This window comes from Ochotona princeps, chromosome 21, assembly GCF_030435755.1.
Source record: "Ochotona princeps isolate mOchPri1 chromosome 21, mOchPri1.hap1, whole genome shotgun sequence".
NCBI lineage: Eukaryota > Metazoa > Chordata > Mammalia > Lagomorpha > Ochotonidae > Ochotona > Ochotona princeps.
In genome coordinates, this window is record NC_080852.1 from 3555815 (window position 1) to 3579626 (window position 23812).

A 23812-nucleotide genomic window follows, 5' to 3' on the forward strand; every position below is an offset into this window, starting at 1 on the left:
CAGGGGAATAAGTAAAATTTATCATGGGGCAAGAACTCTCTAAAATGCAGGTAATTAAGGGAATCCGAGATCTGCTCCAGTCACTAGGCACTGACACTAAGCTTAAGGCCACGCAGAGTTTTTTTGAAACTGTCTGCGATGTATTCCCATGGTTTGCTTTCATTGTAGTCATCCTTTTTCTCTGGCGCTTGTTAAATATTGCTTGGTCATCCCATCAAGCAGTGGTGGAAGCCCGCCGTAAGAAATTGTCTGTTAAAAGTAGGAGACAGCTACAAACCAGGGTAAATAAGGAGAAGGAACCCCAGACAAGACAAAGTCTGGAGAAAGTGTACGAAGGAGATTCGCGGTCCTCTTCTGAGGAGGCTGAGGAGGAAAAGGATGGAAGTGAGTTTGCTGAGGATCCTCCACCTGTAGAGCGTGTGCCAAACAAAAGTCCCTCTTGGACAGGCACAGAGCCCTCTGCGCCGCCTGAGCCATTGACGCCATCGTGTCTGAGCACAGCTGTAAAAGGTTTACAGGAGCAACTTCAGCGCCTCTCCCTTCAGTTGAGGCAGGAACAGAGTGGATGCACTGTTAGGGCTCGCGCTGGACCCCCGCTTTCAACTTCTCTTTCAGCTGTGGAACGTGTGGTAAAGCAAGCACAGGAGCAGGGAGACCCTGAGGCGGCTACCCTTGCTAGGCGCTTTACCTTCCCAGTAATTGAGGTCGAGAATCAGCAGGGGCAGAGAATCAGACAGCACCTGGCACTGCAGAAATAAATCAAATCAAAAAGGGAATCCTCGATATAGAGCACAAAATTGAAAGCCTAACCAACAGAATGAACACAGCAGAGGACAGAATATCAGAATTGGAAGACAATCAGAATGAAAGGCAGCAGCTCATCAAACAGTTGGAGACAAATCTAGAGAAAGCCAATAGGTCCATACAGGAAATGAAAGACAACCTCAAAAAATCAAATATTAGAATAATAGGCCTTCCCGAAGGAGTGGAAAAGGAGACAGGCTTGCAACGGGTGCTCAATGAGATAATACAGGAGAACTTCCAGAATATTGGAAATATAAATCCAGCACAAATCCAGGAAGGGCAAAGAACCCCCAGGAGATACGACCCAAACAAATCGTCTCCCAGACATGTGGTCCTCAAGCTACCTTCAAGTGAACACAAGGAAACCATTCTAAGACAAGTAAAAAAAAAGGATAAGATTACTTTCAGGGGAAGGGAAATCAGGATCACAGCCGACCTATCAGAAGAAACGCTCCAAGCAAGGAGAGAATGGGGTAAAATCTATCAAATCCTGAAACAAAACAACTGCCAACCAAGAATAATGTACCCAGCAAAGCTCTCATTTATATTTGAGAATGAAATTAAATACTTCAACAGTAAAGAGAAACTCGAAGAATACATCAACACGAAACCAGCTCTTGAAAATCTCCTCAGGAAGGTGCTAAACCCAGAAAGAAAAAATACAAACCAAAATCAAAGATGGCAAATGGGAAGACCTCCCCACTAAAATCCATACAAGAAAAGTCAACCAATCAAGAACTCTAATAGTCGCAAATACACACTTGCATACTTACACTCATGGCAGCCCAAAACCAATTCCTTTCAATATTATCTCTAAACACAAATGGCTTAAACTCACCAATCAAAAGGCATAGATTAACGGAATGGATCATCAAACAGCACCCAACTATATGTTGTCTACAAGAGACACATCTAACCAGAAAATCCTGTAAGAAATTTAAAGTGAAAGGATGGAAAAAGACATTTCATGCCAATGGACGAGAAAAAAAGGCTGGCGTAGCTGTTCTAATCTCAGATGACCTAGACTTCAAGCTGACAGACATCAAAAAGGACAGAGAAGGACATTATATATTGGTGAAGGGACTGATCCATCAAGAAGTAATTACAATCGTGAACATATATGCACCTAATTCCAATGCGCCTAGCTTCGTGAAGCAACTACTTACAGACTTAAGGGGAGACATAGATACACACACAATAATAGTGGGTGATCTTAACACCCCACTAACAACTATAGACAGATCAACAAAACAAAAACTCAACAAAGAAACAACAGAGCTCGTACAAACATTAGAACAACTAGACTTGGTAGACATTTATAGAATTTTTTATCCTAAGACCACAGATTATACATTTTTTTCAGCAGTGCATGGCACCTTCTCCAGGATCGACCACATGATAGGACACAAAGCAAACCTAAATAACTTCAAAAAGATAGGAATCATACCATGTACCCTCTCAGACCACCACGGAATGAAACTGGAAATCAGCAATTCAAAATGTCCCAGGAAATATAGAAACTCTTGGAGGCTGAACAATATGCTATTAAACGAACAATGGGTCAGAGAAGAAATTAAAGATGAGATCAAAAAATTTATGGAAACCAATGAAAACTCTGACACAACATTCCAAAACTTGTGGGACACTGCCAAAGCAGTGCTACGGGGTAAACTCATCGCAATTGGAGCTCATGTCAAGGCCCAAGAGAGTCGCCAAATACAGGAACTAACCACACACCTCCAGGAATTGGAAAAGCAGCAGCAGATGAGCCCCACACACAACAGGAAACAAGAAATCATCAAAACAAGGGAGGAAATCAACCAGATAGAAATAAAAAAAACCATACACAAAATCAACGAATCAAAAAGCTGGTTTTTTGAAAAGATAAACAAAATAGACACCCCGCTGGCCCGTCTGACAAAGAAAAAACAAGAGAAAGCAAGAATTAACAGCATCAAAGATGAAAAAGGCAACATAACAACAGACATTACAACCATTAAGAACATAATCAGAAATTACTACAAAGCACTGTACTCCAACAAATCAGAAGACCACCAAGAAATGGAAAAGTTCTTAGACTCACACAACCTGCCAAAACTTAGCCCAGAGGCAACAATCAACCTGAACAAACCCATAACTGAAGCAGAGATTGAATCAGTGATTAAAGACCTCCCAACAAAGAAAAGCCCAGGCCCAGACGGCTTCACTACAGAATTCTACAAAACATTCCGAACAGAACTAACTCCAATCCTCTACAAACTCTTCAAAACAATAGAAAAGGAAGCAACCCTTCCAAACTCATTCTATGAAGCCAACATTACCTTAATCCCAAAACCGGGCAGAGATCCTACAGAGAAAGAAAACTACAGACCTATCTCTTTGATGAACATTGATGCTAAGATTCTCAACAAAATCCTAGCCAACAGAATTCAAAAACACATCAGACAGATCATTCATCCAGATCAAGTAGGATTCATCCCTGGAATGCAGGGATGGTTCAACATTCGCAAATCCATAAATGTGATACACCACATCCAAAAACTGAAAAACAAGAATCACATGATAGTATCAATAGATGCAGAAAAAGCTTTCGACAAAATTCAGCACAACTTCCTGCTAAAGACCCTAACCAAGGTAGGCATAGATGGAAAAATCCACAACATAATCAAAGCAATATATGAAAAACCCAATGCCAGCATCATACTGAATGGAGAAAAACTGGAACCCTTCCCACTGAGATCTGGAACAAGACAGGGATGTCCGCTTTCTCCGCTGCTATTCAACATAGTTCTAGAGGTACTCGCTGAGGCCATAAGACAAGAAAAAGAAATCAAAGGAATCCAAATGGGAAATGAAGAAGTCAAGCTTTCACTATATGCAGATGACATGATTCTTTATATGGAAGAGCCAAGAGACTCAACACAGAGACTACTAGAACTTATACGAGAGTTTGGTAGAGTGGCAGGGTACAAAATTAATGAACAAAAATCAACAGCCATAGTGTATGCTAACAGCCCCAAGTTGGAAAAAGATCTAACCAGCAAGATACCATTCAAAGTAACAAAGGAAAGCATGAAGTATCTGGGAATTAACCTAACCAAAAATGTAGGAGACCTATTCGAGGAAAACTACAAACTACTTAAAAAAGAAATTGAACAAGATCTAGAAAGATGGAATAACATCCCATGCTCCTGGATAGGTAAAATCAATATCATTAAAATGTCTATACTGCCAAAAGCAATATATACATTCAACGCAATCCCAATCAAATTGCCCAAAACATTCATCACAGACCTGGAAACAATGATCCAAAGGTTCATCTGGAAACACAAAAAACCACGAATAGCTAGAACCATTCTCAAGAACAGGAAGTTAGCAGGGGGAATCACAGTTCCGGACCTCTGGACATACTATAGGGCAGTGGTTATCAAAACAGCCTGGTACTGGCACAAAAATAGAGAAGAAGATCAATGGAGCAGAATAGAAACACCAGATGGGAACCCACAGAAATACAGCCAAATAATCTTTGACAAAAAGACAAACGACAACCCAGGCAAATGGGAAGGTCTGTTCAATAAATGCTGTTGGGACAACTGGTTGATAGCCTGCAGAAACAAAAAGATAGACCCACATCTCTCACCATATACTAAGATCAAATCCAAATGGATAAAAGATTTAAACCTACATCCAGAAACCTTCAAACTTTTGGAAGAAAATGTTGGAAACACACTGGAACACTTAGGGGTAGGCCCTCACTTCCTAAAAAAGACTCCAAATGCAGTAGAAATCAAGACCAAAATAAACAATTGGGACCTCATCAAACTAAGAAGCTTCTGTACAGCTAGAGAAACAATCAACAAAGTAAAAAGGCAACCCACAGAATGGGAGAAGATCTTTGCACACGACTTAGGTGATAGAGGGCTGATCTCCAGAATATACAAAGAGCTACAAAACAACCAAAATGTCAAAACAAACAAGCCACTCAAGAAATGGGCACGGGAAATGGGCAAACACTTCACAAAGGAACAAACCCAAATGGCAAATAAACATATGAAAAAATGCTCAAGTTCCCTGGCAATAAGGGAAATCCAAATTAAAACATCAATGAGGTACCACCTAACGCCAGTAAGACTGGCCTACATGAATAAAAGCACCAACAACACTTGTTGGCGAGGTTGCGGGGAAAAGGGAACCCTACTCCACTGCTGGTGGGGCTGCAGGCTGGTACAGCCTCTATGGAAATCAGTATGGAGAACATTCAAACAACTCAAATACAACATACCGTATGACCCGGCAATAGCACTCCTAGGAATATATCCAGAACACTTGTTTTATGAGAAACCAACATGCACTCCTATGCTCATAGCAGCACAATCAGTAATTGCAAAGACATGGAAGCAACCAAAATGCCCATCAACAGAGGATTGGATAAGAAAGCTATGGTTCATCTACTCCATGGAATACTACTCAGCTATTAAACAAAACAAAATGCAGTTCTTTGTGGCCAAATGGGCCAAACTGGAAACCATAATGCTAAGGGAAATGAGCCAATCCCAAAAGGTTAAATACCACATGTTTGCCTTAATTTAAGATGACACGATGTTATGTATAACAAGTTATGTTATGAATGTTATATGTTGTGTATAAACCTAAATTGAAATGTCAATGAGGTGGTCACAGAAGGTGGATAAGAAATCGCATTCACTTTTACCATATTGGTTACTCGTTACTATGTCAATTAATTCCATGGTGATGTAAATTTTTGCTGATGGTATGTTGGAGCTTTTAATTGATCGGGATGATAGTCTGCTGGCTCTGTCTTCAGACCAGAGAGTGTATACCTAAGAAACCGTTGAACTTATCTGGACAATAAGATGCTGGACTCTATGTTTGGTATATGCTTGCAATGGGGGAATCTCAACTGAACTTGAACTGTGGTTATGCAACAAGGTGGAGGAATCCACCATGGTGGGAGGGTTTGGGGAGGGGTGGGGAGAATCCCAGTACCTATGAAACTGTGTCACATAATACAATGTAATTAATGAATTTAAAATAAAATTAAAAAAAAAAAAAAAAAAAGAGTCTGAGGGACGCTGTTGCCACATATGGTCTATCGGCCCCCTTTACCGTTTCCATGATTGAAGCCTTGGCACCTAACAATTTGACTCTGGCCGATTGGAAACAGCTCTGTAAGGCTACTCTGGATGGGGGCGATTTTCTAATGTGGAAATCTGAGTTCTTTGAGCTTTGCCTTGACACAGCACGGCAAAATACCCAGGCAGGCTTTCCTGAGAGAAATCATGATATGTTGACAGGAGAGGGGAATTTTGCTAATGTACAGGATCAGATTAATTATGACCCAGGGGTTTATGCACAGACCGCTGCTGCTGCAGTGAGGGCCTGGAAGTCTTTATCACCAAAGGGCTCGCTACATTTACATCTCTCTAAAGTTGTCCAAGGCCCAGATGAGCCTTACCAGGCATTTGTAGTAACTGCAGATAGGGTATTTGGTGATGCAGATCAAGCCATGCCTTTTGTAAAGCAACTAGCATATAGAAATGCCAACAAATGGTGCCAGGAAACAATTAGACCTTGGAAGCATAAGCCCCTTAACACGTATCTTAAATTTTGTAAGGACATTGGGGAAGGACAGATAATGGGTGCAGCCATTGCAGAGGCATTGCGTGGTGGCACAACCATGGGCTCGGGGGCTCGCCCAAAACAAGGGTGTTTTAAATGTGGCTGGCTAGGGCATATCCACCCGAACTGCCCACTCCAAGGTTGTGCACAGGCTGCTAATATGGACAGGCAGTCCCCAGGAGTTTTCCCTCGATGCCAACGTGGGAAACATTGGGCAAATGAATGCAGGTCCAAGACAGACATCTCCAGGCAGCCATCTGTGCCGGGAAATGGGAGCAGGGGCCAGCCCCGGGCCCCGCAAGCACCAATGTACGGGGCAGCGATTCAGTTTGTTCCTCAGGGACAAAGGCCATTCATGACCTTGCCCGAGGGAGCCCAGGCAGTGGAGGATGGGACCTCCATACCACCTGCTACATTGTATTGACACCCCAAATGGGGGTACAGGCTATTCCTACAGGAATTTATGGGCCACTACCCTCTGACACTGCAGGGCTTCTGCTGGGATCGAGCAGCACGGCCTTGAAAGGAGTTCATATTACCCCAGGAGTGATTGATGCAGACTATACAGGGGAAATTAAAGTTTTAGCCAGTGTTCATGCTGGAGTTGCAGTTTTGCCCCAGAGGGCACAAATAGCACAGTTAGTGCTGCTCCCCACAGTGAAGTCAGATAATGCTTGCAGGCTTGGACAGAAGAAAGCAGGGTTTGGTTCCAGTGGTGAAGCCTCTGTTTATTGGGTCGCTGATATGGCAGGCCACCCTACTTTGGAGTTGAGTATAGAAGGGAAGAAATTTACTGGGCTTCTAGACACTGGTGCCGACACCACTCTTATTTCACAGAAATATTGGCCCCTAGGTTGGCCTGTTACACCCACCATGACCACTTTACAAGGATTGGGGATTACCCAAAGGACCCTAGCTAGCTCCAGGCCTCTAGCCTGGAGGGATAAGGAAGGAAATGGTGGCCATGTTACCCCCTATGTAGTACCAGGTCTGCCAGTTAATTTGTGGGGGAGAGATGTTTTGCAGCAAATGTGGGCAGTATTAGTATCTGGTCAGGAATTAGCTATGCAGCAGATGGAGAGGTATGGCTACATTCCTGGAAAAGGTATAGGAAGAAAGCTGCAAGGAATTACTCAACCAATCTCCGTGGAACATAAGAAGGATAAGAAAGGGCTAGGGCATTTTCCCTAGGGGCCATTGTGATGGCGGCTGAGGTTATTCCACAGAAGATTACATGGAAAAGTTCTCAACCCGTTTGGATTGACCAATGACCCCTTTCTACAGAAAAAAATAGCCGCCGTTAAGGAAATAGTTCAAGAACAGCTGGCTGGGCTCGGCAGTGTGGCCTAGTGGCTAAGGTCCTCGCCTTGCTCCCATATGACCGCTGGTTCTAATCCCGGCAGCTCCACTTCCTCTCTATCTCTCCTCCTCTCAGTATATCTGACTTTGTAATAAAAAAAAAAAAAAACAGCTGGCTGCTGGACATATTGTCCCTTCCACTTCACCTTGGAATACACCTATTTTTGTGATTAAAAAGAAATCAGGGAAGTGGAGATTTTTACAGGATCTTAGAGCAGTGAATGCTACCATGGAGATAATGGGATCACAGCACCCAGGATTACCGCTGCCTTCTGCCATTCCAAAAGATTTTAATATTGTTGTGATCGATTTAAAGGATTGTTTTTTTTTTTTTTTCCATTCCCCTTCATCCAGAAGATTCGCCTCGTTTTGCTTTCAGTGTGCCTTCTGTTAATTTGCAGGAACCATTTGAACGGTACCAATGGAAATTTTTACCCCAAGGAATGACTAATAGTCCTACTATGTGTCAGATTTATGTGGCTGCCGCCTTAAAACCAGTGCGCGCCAGCTTTCCCTCTGTTATGATTGTTCATTATATGGATGATATTTTGCTGGCAGCTCTATCTACTCATGTGTTGCAATCCTGTTTGTGTAAGTTACAGCAAGAGTTAGAAAAAGCAGGATTAGCTATAGCCCCAGACAAAATACAACTTGTTTCTCCATTTAATTATTTGGGACTTCAACTTTTTCAGAATTGTGTTAAACCCCAAAAAATTTCCATAGCCACAGAAAAGTTGTGAACTCTTAATGATTTTCAGAAATTGTTAGGGGATATAAATTGGATGAAACCCAGTTTGAAACTTACTAATGCAGATTTGAAACCTTTGTTTGATATCTTAAAAGGTGACTCCTCTCCAACATCCCCTAGGGTGCTGACTATGGAGGGACGTCACGCCCTACTCAAGGTTGAGATAGCTATTGAACAATCCCATTTGACCAGGATTGATTACAGTACCCCACTTTTATTTGTTGTTATAGCATCCTCATATACACCTACAGGGGTATTTTATCAGCAGGGACCTATTTTGTGGGAACATTTGCATGTCTCTCCTGCTAAGACAATTGTGCCTTGCTATTTGGCCATAGCAGAGTTGATACAAAAGGCCACTAAAAGCAGCCTAAGACATTTTGGAAAGGTCCCAGATACCATTATCGTTCCATATACTCAGAAGCAGCTTTTGTGGTTGCAGAATATGGAAGAGACCTGGTCTATACTTTTGAGCACTTTAAATGTTAATTTTGCCAACCACTATCCCAAGGACCCCATTGTACAGTTTTTTATTTTGCACCCTGTTGTTTTTCCACTTGTAACCTCTCTTCAACCATTGCCAGAAGCTTTAACTGTTTTCACTGATGGGTCGTCAAACGGTCAGGCAGCTTTTGTAGTAGATGGCCAGGTTACCACCATCCCCACATCTTTTGTCTCTGCACAGGTTGTAGAATTGGTGGCCGTTCTTGCTGTCTTTCAAACATTTTCCATGCAGCCCTTTAATTTGTATTCCGATAGTGGATATGTTGCCCATTCCCTTCCTGTGCTGGAGACTGCGGGCCATATTTCTTCCCACTCTACAGCAGCATCTCTATTTGCTAAAATTCAGGCCTGTATTTGGGCCCGCAAAGATAAATTCTTCGTGACTCATATTCGAGCCCATACAGGTTTACCTGGGCCCTTGACTTCAGGAAATGCGGCTGCAGATTCAGCCACCAAATTGGTGGCCTCAGCTCTTGAAGAAGCTCAAAAGGCACATGCTAGATTTCACTTGAATTCTAACACGCTTCGTTTGCGCTTTAGTCTGACTAAGGAACAAGCCCAAACCATCGTGAAGCAATGCTCAGTGTGCCCTCAATTTTTACCTGTTCCTCATTATGGTGTAAATCCCCGAGGACTGTTGCCCAATCATGTCTGGCAAATGGACGTGACACACATCCCAGAGATTGGGACACTAAAGTATGTGCATGTCTCTACCGATACTTGTTCTGGATTTATTTTAGCTACTCCTCAGAAAGGAGAACAAGTCAGACATACTCTAGCCCATTGCTATGCATGTTTTTCCATCTTGGGAACTCCTAAAGTTATCAAAACTGATAATGGTCCTTGCTATACTAGCAGCAAGTTTCATGATTTTGTTGCCTCCCCCCATATACAACTAATTACAGGTATTCCTTATAATCCTCAAGGACAAGGTATTGTGGAACGTGCCAATCGTACTATTAAGGATTACCTTATTAAAACCAAAAAGGGGGAATATAGCACTCCCCGAGATCATTTGAATCTTGTATTATTTATTTTAAATTTTCTAACATTGGATGCTGAAGGACGGTCTGCTGCAGATCGTCATTGGAATCCGTCTCAGAAGTAGAAAGGTTATGTTATGTGGAAGGACCCCTTGACTGGTAAGTGGCTAGGCCCAGATCCTGTCCTCATTTGGGGGTGAGGATCAGTTTTTGTTTTCCCAGAAAATGAAAATGGTCTGAGGTGGATTCCTGAGAGGCTTGTCCAGCAAGTTTCTGCTGCTGAGTTTTGTGAAAGCTCGGATACTGGTCAAGATGATTGCATTTGAGTCGGAAGATCGACGGGACAGGCAAGTATATTAGGCCTTTATATATAACGTAAGTATATCAGTATTTTGTCGCTGTTCTGCAGCGTGTTCCCTGACTGATGGCAAAGCCGAAGTTTATCGGTGGCTTTGGACTTTGTTCTCTGAGAGCCATGTGGGATGGGAGAGGAAGTATTGAGCCTTCCTAATACCCATCCGTGCTTTGATTTGGAACTCCTTTTGTTAGGTTTATATTTTCCCCACCTTGTCTTGGATTCACCAGAGCACAAATGCATATCTTAACAGGTACTTACTTCCCCAACAGACTAGGGTGACATTTGCATTTCTATTCCCCACCTGAAGCCTCAGCCCATTTCTGTCTCCAGCCATTGCCAAGGGGGAGGGCTTCAGACTGGCCTCTTTATCATTTGAAAGGGACCAAGGAAGTTGGCCAGTGATACCTTTCTGGCCTTTTGTCCCTAGGCCAGGTACCTTGGATATCAGGAATTTTCTTTGTTTTTGGAGAAACAGCTTTGAGAGGAAACTTCAAAAAATGCTCTTCCCACCATGAATATGGGTTTTTCTCTCTTGTTTTTCCTCCCGCCACTATGGCAGAGGATTAGTTCCTTCTTTCCTCTGAACCTGAGGACTGGCTCTTGTGAGTGAACCTTAGCTCATTGAATTTGAAGCTTGTGTTTGCTTGTGTTATCTCTATGCTTCTCTCTTAAGCACAGGAGATGCCTCTGAAAGGAATGACACCAAGTTCCAGTGCACCCTGACAGCATGCTGGAACGGCAATTGCGATTCTGCTGTTATCCTGCAGATGCCCTGAATCCCGCCTGTGCCTGTTGGGACTGACGGAGAGGCCTATGTTGGCCTGATAAAGAATAAAAGAGACTTTGGCATAACAGCGGCCATCATAGCCAGTACATCAACAGCCGCCACCGCCAGCTGCCGTGGTGACTGTGAACAAGGTTGCAGAACAGACTGCCAGAGTTGTGGAACAACAGGACTTTACTGATGAACATGAGCGGGTGGGCATGCTTATGCTATACTGCGGGGTGATTTGTTGGAAAAGAAAATGCAGATGCTGTTAGATTTGGCCTCCTGTACCCCATCGTATGCCTTTCTGTTGTATTGTATTCATTTCTGTTTTATCATCTGTGCAAGTGCAAATTGTTTTCCCAAGCCTGGGAACTGCTGTCTGCTCATTGGTATGAGCTAAGTTACTCCTAAGATCATGGCCTCTTGTCTCCCATTGTGCCTTTTATGTATGTTTCAATCTAAATTAACCCCATAATGTTGGAAACTGTTGTTGATATTACGTTATGGCTTTTAATTACTCAGAATGATATTTCTGCCTGTTATGCCTTCAGACCAGAGTTGGTCTCCACAAGAAACTGTTGAATTGAGCTGCACAATAAGATGCTAGACTCTATGCATGGCACATGCTTGCAACAAAAAAAGAAGACTAAATTTGAAATGTAATACTGCAATAAAGTGGAGCAATCCACCATGGGGAGAGGGCACAAGGAGGGGTTGGAGAACAACAGAGCCCATGAAACGATGTTATAAAACGAAATGCAATATATATATAAAGAATATATATATAAAGAATTAACATCTTTACTGTCATGCTCAAGCAGTGAGCAGAGTGTGAGGAATACAGACATACAGGGGCTATGCTCAGGGGCTGCCTATTCTCAGAGTCTTGTCTGCAGGAAGCTAAAAAGGATGCAGGTACTGGAGAGTCCAAGAGTCAGCATGCCAGAGTGATGGGAGTGTTGCGTTGGATTTTTGAGATTCCCCAGATAATTATTGAGACTGAAGTTGGTGCTAAGGCATAAAGTTGGTTTATTCAGTTAAACTAGTTCTCCCAGCCACTTCCCCCCACCTCGGGTCAAACCAGGAACAGCAAGGCAGAAAAAGAGAGCAAAACAAGGGCAAAGGCTAAACAGCATAGGGTTCTTACACATTTCAGGACAATCCCATATAATTATAAAGTCATGATTGGTCAGTTTTAGCTGCTAACTTTCAAAATGAGCAAGTTGGCAGGCTTGTGATGGTAGGTTGCAAGCAAGCAACTTTCAAATGGTATAAATTGATGGACTATAGGGCAATGACTCTTATCAAACCCAGGGACCTCCTTTCTGAGGAGTGGTCTACCTACATGACCTGCCAGGTGTCCTGCTGGGTGGGTGTCACATAGACTGTCAGGCCAGGAGTTCACACAGCCCACATCCAAGCAATTAAGGCAGAATCACAAAAGCAGAAAACATCTAGATTCTTCAGAAACATGTGACTAAGAGAGTGAGCCCCTCCCTATCATGGGCCTTTATGGGGGCTTGTGAGGGGAGTGGTTACAAAAAAATGCAATACCACCCCCTCTCAGTTCCAGGTGACAATAGGTGAGTGTCACAGGAGGGCAGAAAGGAAATCCTAGATGGAGTGGGAGTGTGGCTTCCAAGCTGGTGAGCATGAACTGATTGCCTAGCTGACAACATTGGGAGAAGGAAGCCACAAGTCTCACCCTTTTTTCTGGGGAAGGTGGTAGACATTATTGCCCATTGTGAATAAGTTTGTTTCTCTTTGTCCTTGGGGGATTCATGTGAACACCTCCCAAAGATGGTGCATAAAAATCCACTATTTGCACCATTTTCTTGGGTCTTTCCTCTTTTGGAGTGCCATGCTTCTACTAATTCAGGAATCACTTTGGTTCCTATTCTTAAATAAATCCTGCTTTGCAAACAGGAGGTGTTCATATGATAATTCTCCCCTGTGAAACAAGAAATGATGTTGCTGCAGTGTTTAGCTTGAATTCCCTGCAAATCTAACCTGCCTGAGCCTGGAGTAGTGAGTGTTGGTGCTGCACAGCTGGCCTGCCCCAGAATTGCTTGCAGGCTGGCTATAGATGTAGGACATCCCACTGGAAGGACTATTGAGGAGACAGGCTGGGCGTATTGTGTGGTTGGGGACTCCAGACATACAGGCTCTGGCCTCAGGGTCACCAGCAGATGAGACCCAGCCCTGGAGTGGCTGGCAAGCACACTACCTGCTGAAGGAGCAAGAGCACTGCATATGCTGGACTGGCTTTCAAGTGGTGACAGGTGGACAGTGGCACTGATAGGCTAGAGGCGAGCTGATGACGGCTCACTGAGCCTGACCCTGGATGGGTTAGTGCAGCAATGGATGGGGCATAGTAGAGGAATATCTTCTCCTCAAGCACAATTCAGTCTGGCCCAGAAGTGGGTGACTATTGCGCTGTGGGATCAGGGACACTGCCCAAGACATCTTGTCTATGAAGCAGATGCCAGGTGGACAACAGGCACAGAGTGCACTGGCTTGTCAAGCTTGGCCCTGGAATAGCTATTGGTGGGCATGTTGGGCCCTTGGCTCAATGTAGTAACCTCTAGGTGCTGGAGTGCATGATGTGTGTGTGCTGGGGATGCATGGGGGTACCAGTTAAGCCCTCTTGACCCAGGAGTGGACTGTGGGCTGTGTGGAGTAGCTGTTTGAGCATACCTGCTCATGGAATGCCTGGCAGGTCTGTTGCACCCTTTAGGGTTACTTACCTGCTGGTGTAGAAGCAACCAACAGAATGGGAGAAAAATTTATTACACTACACAAGTGATGGGGGACTAATATGCAGGATTTACAAAGAGCTTCAGAAAACCAGCAACAATAAATAAATGAATAAATAAATAAATAAATAAATAAATAAATAAATAAATAAAACTTTGAAACAATGGGCAATACAAATGAACAGACATTGTGCAAAACAACAGATCTAAATGGAAATCAGCATGGAGTGTGCTTAAAGAATTGCAAATAAATCTGCCACATAGGACAAAGGGTGCAGACATATTTGAAATGTCAGAGAAACACTGGACAGGGTAAAGAACAGAGAGCAGATTGCAGAGAAACATAGGTGTCAGGCAGTCAACTCGGATGTACCTGGAGACCCCCTTAACATGGGGAAAAGACAACAGTGGTGGAGTGGTGTTACAGGGTACAGAAAACCTACCAGCCACAGGTGAGCTGTAATGTAGATTTCAACATCACCCAGGAGCAGCACAGGAATCAAACACTGAAGTGGGCAAGTTTCCAACTAGTCACATCCAGCTGAACCCACGTTGAGGACAGCACCAGCTTACCATCCTACATAATCTGTGTGGTCCCCAGATCAGAAGGCCAACAGCACCACTTCCCTGACAGTGGCCCACTGGAAACCATCTTGTGTATTTAGATATTAGTGCCCACTGGGCATCATCTTGTGTTTGGATAAGAGCAGTGCTGCTGACAAACCAGTTATCTGGGACAGTTGGCGTCTTCCTAAGCCAAATGATTGAACTTTGCTTGAAATTGATTTGCAGATCTCTTGGCAATATATCTTAGAAATCCAAACTAAGGAGCAAAAATCCACCAAACAGGCTTACAATGTCAAAAGTTAAAAGAAGAGACAGAGGCACAATAAATGTTCCTGAAGACTCCTCAGTAAAGCAGCAAAAGCCTCTACCACCCTCAGAATTAACTGAGGAAAACATTGAAAAAATAGGGAACACAGAACTCAGGAAACTTAGTATAAAGCTTCTGACCAACACTGAAAAGCACATAATACAGGAGTTCAAAGAATTTAAAGAATTTGACACAGAGGAAAGGAATTAAATGAAAGCTGACATTTCAGAAGTTAAAATTACAGTAGAGCAAGAAATGAAAAATATTTCCTGTCACCAGGGGAAACAAACAAACAAAAGCTAGAATAGAGCCAGGTCAAGGTTAAAAAAAAAAAAGTATCCAAGAATATAAAAATACAATTAACAGGCCCAACATAAGAATTATGAGAAATCCAGAAGACACAGAAAGAGAAGTTGGCATTTAAGGATTATTTATTGAAGTAATAAATGAAAACTTACCTAATCTACAGAATTGGGAAACAGCATCCAGGAGGGGCACAGTACTCCCAACAGAGTTGATCACCATGATCCATGATAAACAATCAAGCTTTCTCAGTTGAACATAAGGAAAAAAATCCTTAGATGTGCATGTGAGAAAAATCAAGTGACCTATGGAGGAACTCCAGGCAAACTCACAGCTGACCTCTCAGAGGAAAGGCCACATTTGAGAAGATAATGGAGTGACATATTCCAGACTCTAAAAGGGAAAAAGTGTCAGCCCAGAATAACGTATCCTACAAAGCTCTCCTTTGTCTTTGAAAATGAAATAAAATTCTTCCACAGTAAAGGAAAATTCCAAATATTCAAATCCTCCAAACCTGGCCTACAGCTAATATTCAAATATGTTTTAGTGAAAGAGAAAAAGAATCAAAACCAAAGTCAAAAGTGGAGAACATCTCACTAAAAGGGTAACTGAAGACTAAATCAAAGGCTTTTGATCTCAGCAACAAAGATCAGAGGAAGCTGAAAGTGAAAGGATGAAGATATTCCAAACAAATGGTAAGGAAAATTTTGCAGGGATAGCCATTCTTGTAATAGAATGTGAAAAACATTAAAAGAGATGAAGAAGGATACAATATAATGTTCAAAGGATCCATTCACCAAGAAGAGGTCACCGTAATAAATATATATGCGTCAAATGCCAAGACATCTGGCTGCGTCACCATAATAAATGTATATGAGCCAAATGCAAAGACATCTGGTTATGTGAAACAAACATTAATGGACATAAAGGGAGAAATAATTCCAATATAATCATAATGGGCGAACTCAATACCATATTAATGTCAATGGACAGATTAAAAAAAGGAAAACCTCAGCAAAGAAAACACACAACTCACTCAAACTCTAGAACAAGTGGACTTAGTTGATATCTACTGAGCCTTTAATTCTATACAAAAAAATACACTTTTTTTTTTTGTCAGTGCATGGAACCTTCTCCAGAATTGACCACATTATAAGCCACAAAGTAAGCATCACCAAATTTTTAAAAATCAACAATATACCATGCATGTTTTCAGACCTTGGTGGAGTGAGGCAAGAGATCAAGAAGCCAAAACACTTAGGAAAACTTGCAAACACATGGAGACTGAATTATGTTACAAAATGAGCAATGGGTTAGAGAGCAAATCAAAGGGGAAATTTTTAAAAAGCCTGAAATAAGTGAAGGCATCAACACAACAGATCAAAACATCTGGGCACAATCAAAGCAATGGAAAGGGCAATGTTCATCTCAATGATTGTGTTAAGAAACTAGAAAAACATCAAGTAAATCTCTTAATCTTACAATTGTAGGAAATAGAAAAGCAATAGCAAAGCAATTTCAAGATTACTAGGAATAAAGAAATAATCAAAATAAGGGAGGAAATAAACCAAATACAGACCAAGAGAAATGTACATAACAGCAATGAATGAAAGAGTTGGTTCTTTGAGAAACATCAACAAAACAGACTCCCCACTAGCCCAACTAATAAAAAAGGGGGAGAGAGAAAATATGCATCGATAGCATCAGAGAAGAGAAAGGAAACATAATAACAGATACGTGAAATCTACAGAGAAGTATCAGGAACTATTATAAGCAACTGTATGCAAACAAATCAGAAGACGCAGTAGAGATGAATAGATTCTTGAACACATACAATACACAAAAATTGAATGAAGAAACAATCAACAATCAAAATAGACCTACAATATGCACTGAGATTGAATCACTAACTAAAGCCCTCCAAACCAAGAAATATCCTGTACCAGATGGCTTCACTGCTGAATTTTACCAAACATTTAAAGAGGATATTACCATAGAGGCTGTACCAGCCTGCAGCCCCACCAGCAGTGGAGTAGGGATACCTTTTCCCCGCAACCTCGCCAACAAGTGTTGTTGGTGCTTTTATTCATGTGGGCCAGTCTTACTGGCGTTAGGTGGTACCTCATAAAAAAAAATAAATAAAGAGGACATTACCCCAATCTGTCAAACTTTTCAGAACAATAGAAAGAGAGGCAATTCTTCTAAACTTTTTATAAAGCCAATACCACCTTAATACCAAAGCCAGGTAGAGACACAACAGAAAAGGTGAACTACAGACCAATATCCTTGATGAACAGTGACAGAAATTCTCAACAAAATGCTAGACAAGAGGATGCAACAGTTCATCAGGCAGATCATTCTCACAGACCAGGTGGGATACATCACAGGTGTGCAGCGATGGTTGCCCATTCACAAATCAATGTGATACATCACATCAATGGAATGAAAAACAAAACCGCATGATCATCTCAATAGATGCAAAGATGGTATTTGATAAAATGCAACACCTTGTCATGTTAAAAACCCTAAGCAGGAGAGGCATAAAAGGAACATTCTACAATACAGTCAAAGCAATTTATGAAACACCCTAATACAAGCAGCATTCTAAATGCAGAAAGATTGGAAGCCTAACCACTAAAATCTGGAACTAGATTTTACCTGGATTTTACAAATTTTTCATCTGGATTTTAAAATTTTAACTAGATTTTAAAATCTGGAACTAGTGTAGTGGTGAACTGTCACCGCTACACTTCCATATAGTATTGGAAGTCCTTGCCAGAACTATTAGGCAAGAAAAGGTAATTAAAGGAATTCAAACTGCAAATGAGGAACTAAATTACCTCTATTTGCAGATGACATAATTTTCTACACAGGAGAACCAAAAAACTCAGTGAGGACACTACTGAAACTCATACAAGAGTAGGGCATTGTAACAGGATACAAAATTAATGAAAACAAATGAAGGGCACTAGTATACAAAAATCTTCATTCCTAAGAAATTTTAAGTATAGGGCCTGGCGCAATAGCATACTGGAAAAAGTAGTGACCTTGATTTTGTCAGGATCCAATATGGATGCCAGTTTTAATGCTGGCAGCCCTGCTTCCTTTCAGCTCCCGGCCTATGGCTATGGAATGCAATCGAGGGCAGCCCAAGCATTGGGACCCTGCACATGCATGAGAGAACCTGGGGAAGCTCCTGCCTCCGAGTTTCAGATGGGCTCAACTCCATTGCAGCCACTTGGGGAGAGAACAGTTGGACAGAGCATTTTTGTCTCTGTCACTCCTCCTCTCTGTATCTCCACCTTTCCAATTAAAATTTAAAAATCTTAGAAAAAAAGAAATTGCAACTATAGTCCCATTTAAAATAGTGGAGAGGAATCTTAAATACCTAGTAATTAAGTTACAATATATGTAAAACACCTCTATGATGAAAACTATAAATCATTAAAAAAGGAAATAGAAGAAATCTTTGGAAAAGGGAGAAACGTACCACATTCCTTCACTGGCACAGTAAACATGTTCCTTCACTGGCACAGTAAACATAATCAAAATTGCCATATTATCAAAAGTAACATACAGGTTTGATGCAATACCAATCAAAATCCCAACAACATTCTTTTCAAAAACAGAAAAGATGATACAAATGTTCATCTGAATCACATGAGACCATGAATAGCCAAAGCTATCCTGAAGCATAAAAATCAACCCAAGGGATCTCAGTTCCAGATCTCAAGACATACTACAGAGCAGGGTTCAAAAAATAGTCTGGTACTGGTACAGAAATAGAGAAGATCAGTGGAACAGAACTGAAACCCCAAATGGAACCCACACATGTAGGGCCAACTAATCTTTGACAAGACAACTGAAAATAGTCTAGGTAAAAATCCTGGTCTATTCAACAAATGCTGTTGGGACAAGTGCATAGCAGGTTGCAGAATAAGAAAACAAAACCCATACCTGTCAAATTACATGCAAATAATCCCTAAATGGATCAAAGAGCTAAATCTATACCAAGTAATCATTAAACTGTTAAAGGAAAACATAGGAAGCACTCTCCAAGAAATAGGAACAGAGAAAGATTTTTTAGAAAAGATACCAAAAGCACAGGTGAGTCATTAGTTAACATCCTCTAGCAGATCTGAGAACCAGCATGGGGAGAAGGATTAGTGCTGTATCAGGCCACAACAATAGGCAATTCACATCAGGGCTGAGACAGGGGGCATGCTGTTCCTAGATAGGTTTCAGCAAACAGCAACATGAAGTGGAATTGGGGGAAGACTAGACTGATCCAGGCTGCAATACATGCTGGTGGAAAATGAATAGAGGCAAGCCATGGCAGTCAGGGGGATGTTGGTGATGGACACATGAGCCCTGGGAGCAGGAGATCCATTGGGGCCCTGGTAGCCTTGTCTGGGCCCTTGGGCACAGCTGTGTGATGAGCCCAGTTTATGAGCCCCAGTGGCTGTATGTGTGGTGGTTTATGTTGCTTGGTCTGGGTCCTTGGTTGTCCAGTGCAATGGGTCCTGGGTCTGCGAATCCTGGGAGTAGAGGGTGTGGCAGGGCCCAAGTCACCTGGCTTGGATATTTTACATGCCTGCTTGGTGGTGCTAGCTCAGTGAGCGCTGAGGGTGGAGCTCCACTGGGGCAGGATTGACTGGCTCGAGGTCTTGGTGCACTTGCAAGAACAGGTCCTCCTCAGTTAAAAAGGAGAATTGGACAACTGGCCTGGCTCCACCTGGAGATGGAAGCCCACTGAGGCCTGGAAAGTACATCTGGACCATCCAAGAGAAAGGAGGAGAGAAGAGATTGAATAACTACCCCAGCCATATGATGACAGCAAATATTAGGGAGAAAGGAGACTCCAAGGTCAACCATGACAGCCAATGAACATTGAAAGGGTTCTATCTTGCTTGAATTGGTGAGATGGACATCATTTCAGAACTATCAGAACCACCTGGACAGAAACTGTAGGGCCTCGTCTCCCAAGGTTTAACTCCACAGTTTAGCTTGTTCTTCAAGGGGTAAAATGATGCACAATCTTGACCTGATACATTTAATTCTTATCTTAAGCACAAGTTCCTGCTTCCCTTGCTTCTCGTTTCTCAGGATGCCCCTGGGGGTCTTAAGAGCTGCTAGAGCATTGGAAAATTACTGGGAGGAACCAGAGAGTATAAAAGGCAGGCTAAACTTCAGTAAAGTGGCATTCTTTTTGCATGAATAGCCCAGTGTGTGTTCTCTTCTTTGTAACCCTAGTCCCTCTGCTCGACTAGGGGTATATGGCTACGTGGGCGTTGCTGACAGAAACCTTGGAGGGTGTGCCACATTGACAACCTGGTTTGGTATCAGGGGTCCAGTACCTATCCTGAAGTACTAGGATGGTTGGGAGGCCTGGTATATCTTCTCTGAATATCATTTAACCCTGACCTAAAACAGGAAGGAGAAATAGAAAATTTGGAAATGATCACACCAATTTCTCCTTAATGATCAAATACACACACACACACGCACACACATTGAGTGCAATTAAATCACACACACACACACACACTACACAGAAACTCAACTCATGAAAAAAAAAGGATTAGGTCATACTCCTGCAGTCCCACCCACCTCTCGATGTTGGAGGTGGGTGGAGCCTAGGCCTGCCTTGTTCCCAAGGTGTCTGCTCCCAGTGTACTCTCCAGGAAGAGCAAATTCTCTTGAGTCCAGGCAGGCCAAGGCCCAACTCATGCAATGGTCATAGTGGCTGAACCTAGAGTCCCAAGCATGGACTCCAATCTGGTTCAGGTCCTCCCAGGAACAGCAAGTGTATGTGAGGATAGAGAAAGTATGTAGATTTCTACTAAATACCAGTTGCTCACATTTAGGAGGTGGATACAGAAACTGGATCTCAAAGTCATTTTTTGTAATGTATCTTTTTAGAGACAGAAGTTTTATTTGCAAGGTGATCATGTGAGCAGGGGAAGAGGAGGGAAGGGGAAAGCGCTTCTTTAGAGAAAACTAGGTGGTGGTGTGCTTCTTGAAATTGGAGACACCCAGTTAGTAACTTGAATGTTGTCCCAACCCTTGGTTACTGAAGCAGGATGTATAAGTGGAAAAAAGGACCCACTCCTCTGTTTTCTCCCAATTCCTGTGAATCCCATCCTTTCACCCTATTCCACACATTTCTCAAATGTATCTACAAAAATCAAAGGATGTTAGGATGCTGTGAGAGACTGGGAATATTTTAAAACAGGAACTGCAAAAAATTGAATAAATCTCACTGTTGCAGGAAGCTCTCTGAGGAGTGTCCTACTGAGGACCTGAGCCATGAGCTGATAAGCAACAATAGCAAAGAGTTTACAGCTGGGGGCTCACATGAGCAATATGGTGGTAAACAGGTAGATGTGTGGAACTTCATTCTGTAGTTTAAGTAAAGTACTAATTACACAACACATTTTTAAAAAGGATTTATTTATTTTTATCACCAAGTCAGTTATACAGAGAGGAGAGACAGAGAGGAAGATCTCCCATCCGATGATTCACACCCCAAGTGAGCGCAATGGCCAGTGCTATGCTGATCTGGATCATGGAGCCTGCAACCTCTTCCAGGTCTCCCACATGCGTGGAGGATCCCAAAGCATTGGCCTGTCCTCAACTGCTTTCCCAGGCCACAACCAGGGAGCTGGATGGGAAGCAGGGCTGCCGGGATTAGAACCGTCACACATATGCGATCCCAGATGTTCAATGTGAGGACTTTAGCCACTAGGCCACGTCACCGGGCCCTGCATGACACATTTTCCAATAAAAATAAAAATTAAAAATTGCCTCTCTTACCCTCAGTGCTCATCATTGTTGGTCTTGATAGGGCCTCAACTCTAAATAAGAAGTAGTAGAATTGCTCTAGGTTGCCGCACATGAGATTCAAGTCAATGGGCTTCACATTTCCCTCAACACTAATCATGGGACCCACTCTAATTTTCTTTTTTTCTTTGAAAAGTTGAATTATAGTGAGAAAGACAGAAGCAGGGAGATATATTCTGTCCACTGGTTCATATTCCCAATGGCTCAATTGCAGTAGCTGAGCTGTTGTGAAACCAGAAGCCAAGAACAAAACCATGGTGAATTGGCTAGGATCTCAGACAGCTTACCTACTATGTAACAATGATCATCCTGGTGCTCAGTCTTAAAATTGAAAGACTTCAGGCACAGGCTAGCATCTAGTTCCTCATACACTGGCAAGAAACTTACTGTGAAAAGCCATGATACATGAAATCAGTGTGAATCTGAGTGAAATCAGTGTGAGTGAAATCAGTGTGAATCTGAGCAGTAGTAGTGGCAGCTAACACATAAACTCCACCTGAAAGAGGAACTCCAAGAGTCTGATGTCTGACAATTCTTTTGTCTCTGAGATATGCCTCCTAGAGTCTTGGCTGTTTTTTGACGAGCAGGCCCAAGATTCCTGAGGGCCACGACAATGGTGTAGCTTGGCTGCAGAACCACCAGAGACAAACTGGTGAGGGATACCCATTTATTGGGAAGATCATACAAGCATATATACATTGGAGGGGGAAGGCAGAAGGGTGGTCTCAATAGTACTCCCACCCTACACTGTTATTGTAACTGGCCAGTAGGCATGCCTATCTCTCAGGACACTCTAATCAAGTCACCAGTTACATGCTGTAAGCAGGATTGATACTTTAGTATTTTAGGTCATTTGCAGACCAAGATTAGTTAGCACCTGGGCTGAAAGCTATACCTTTGTACATGATCATTATGTGTGAATGGTAAACAGGAAGAGGGTTGCACTTAAGTAGAGTTGCTTATCAGGGAAATTCTAGCACAGCTTTGCAGAGACAGAGAAATTGGAATACAGCCCACTGCTCTGTATGTATGCCCAGTGAACAGACCAAGATGGCGTCTCTGTTAGCTGAGACCACTGCCAGGGCTTTACCTCAGAGACACAATGTGCCATGTGCCTATGACATGTTGTATGAGATAAGCTAGCAGAGATGCAGGAGTGATTTCCCATACTTATTATTCAAGGAGAGACAGTGGCCAAATACGATCCACACTTGGCCAGATATAACAAGAAAATCTTGCCTCTGGAAAAGATTCATCCTTCAAATCTGGGTGTTTATCATTACAACTGCCACATGCATCATTTTTTATCTGTGGTTCCAATATAATTCTGTAATAGGATGAGGAATTTTGTGATTCTAAAAAAGATAAATGGGTAAATGACAGATGGTTTTTGAAACAAGTGTTACATACTGAGCATTTGTTATTAACATTTAATCTGAAAACAGCATTCACATTTACCACCTCACAACAAAAGATCATGTACAAATTGCATCTTACTTATTTTAGCAGCAAATACCCTCTCTTCTGAAATGATACACCTTATGTTTATTATTTAACACTTGCTGAGACTTTCAAAATGTTTCCACATCCATTGCACTTTAACAATGTTGTATTTGCACTCTTGCTAATGGTTTCTTTTTCATTCACATTGTAAGCTTCGACACACCATAACAGATTTAATGGTGGCCAATCTTTTGATTGACATGCTTTTGTAATTCTGAGGTCTGTGACTCTGCTAATGATTAACTTCAGAAAATGATTTTTCAGTCAATGCTGTGTGTTTGCTCATTTCTGTGAATATGCTACTTATTGAACATGTATTCTTTCCACTGTGTTGAAAAGGTTTGTGTATGATTTTTAACACACGTGTA

General features: G+C 42.2%; 1 pseudogene; it reads left to right on the top strand.

The window, feature by feature from the left end:
* Positions 1–23812, top strand: part of LOC131482929 (zinc finger protein 850-like) — a 420589-nt pseudogene that overhangs the window by 302670 nt on the left and 94107 nt on the right.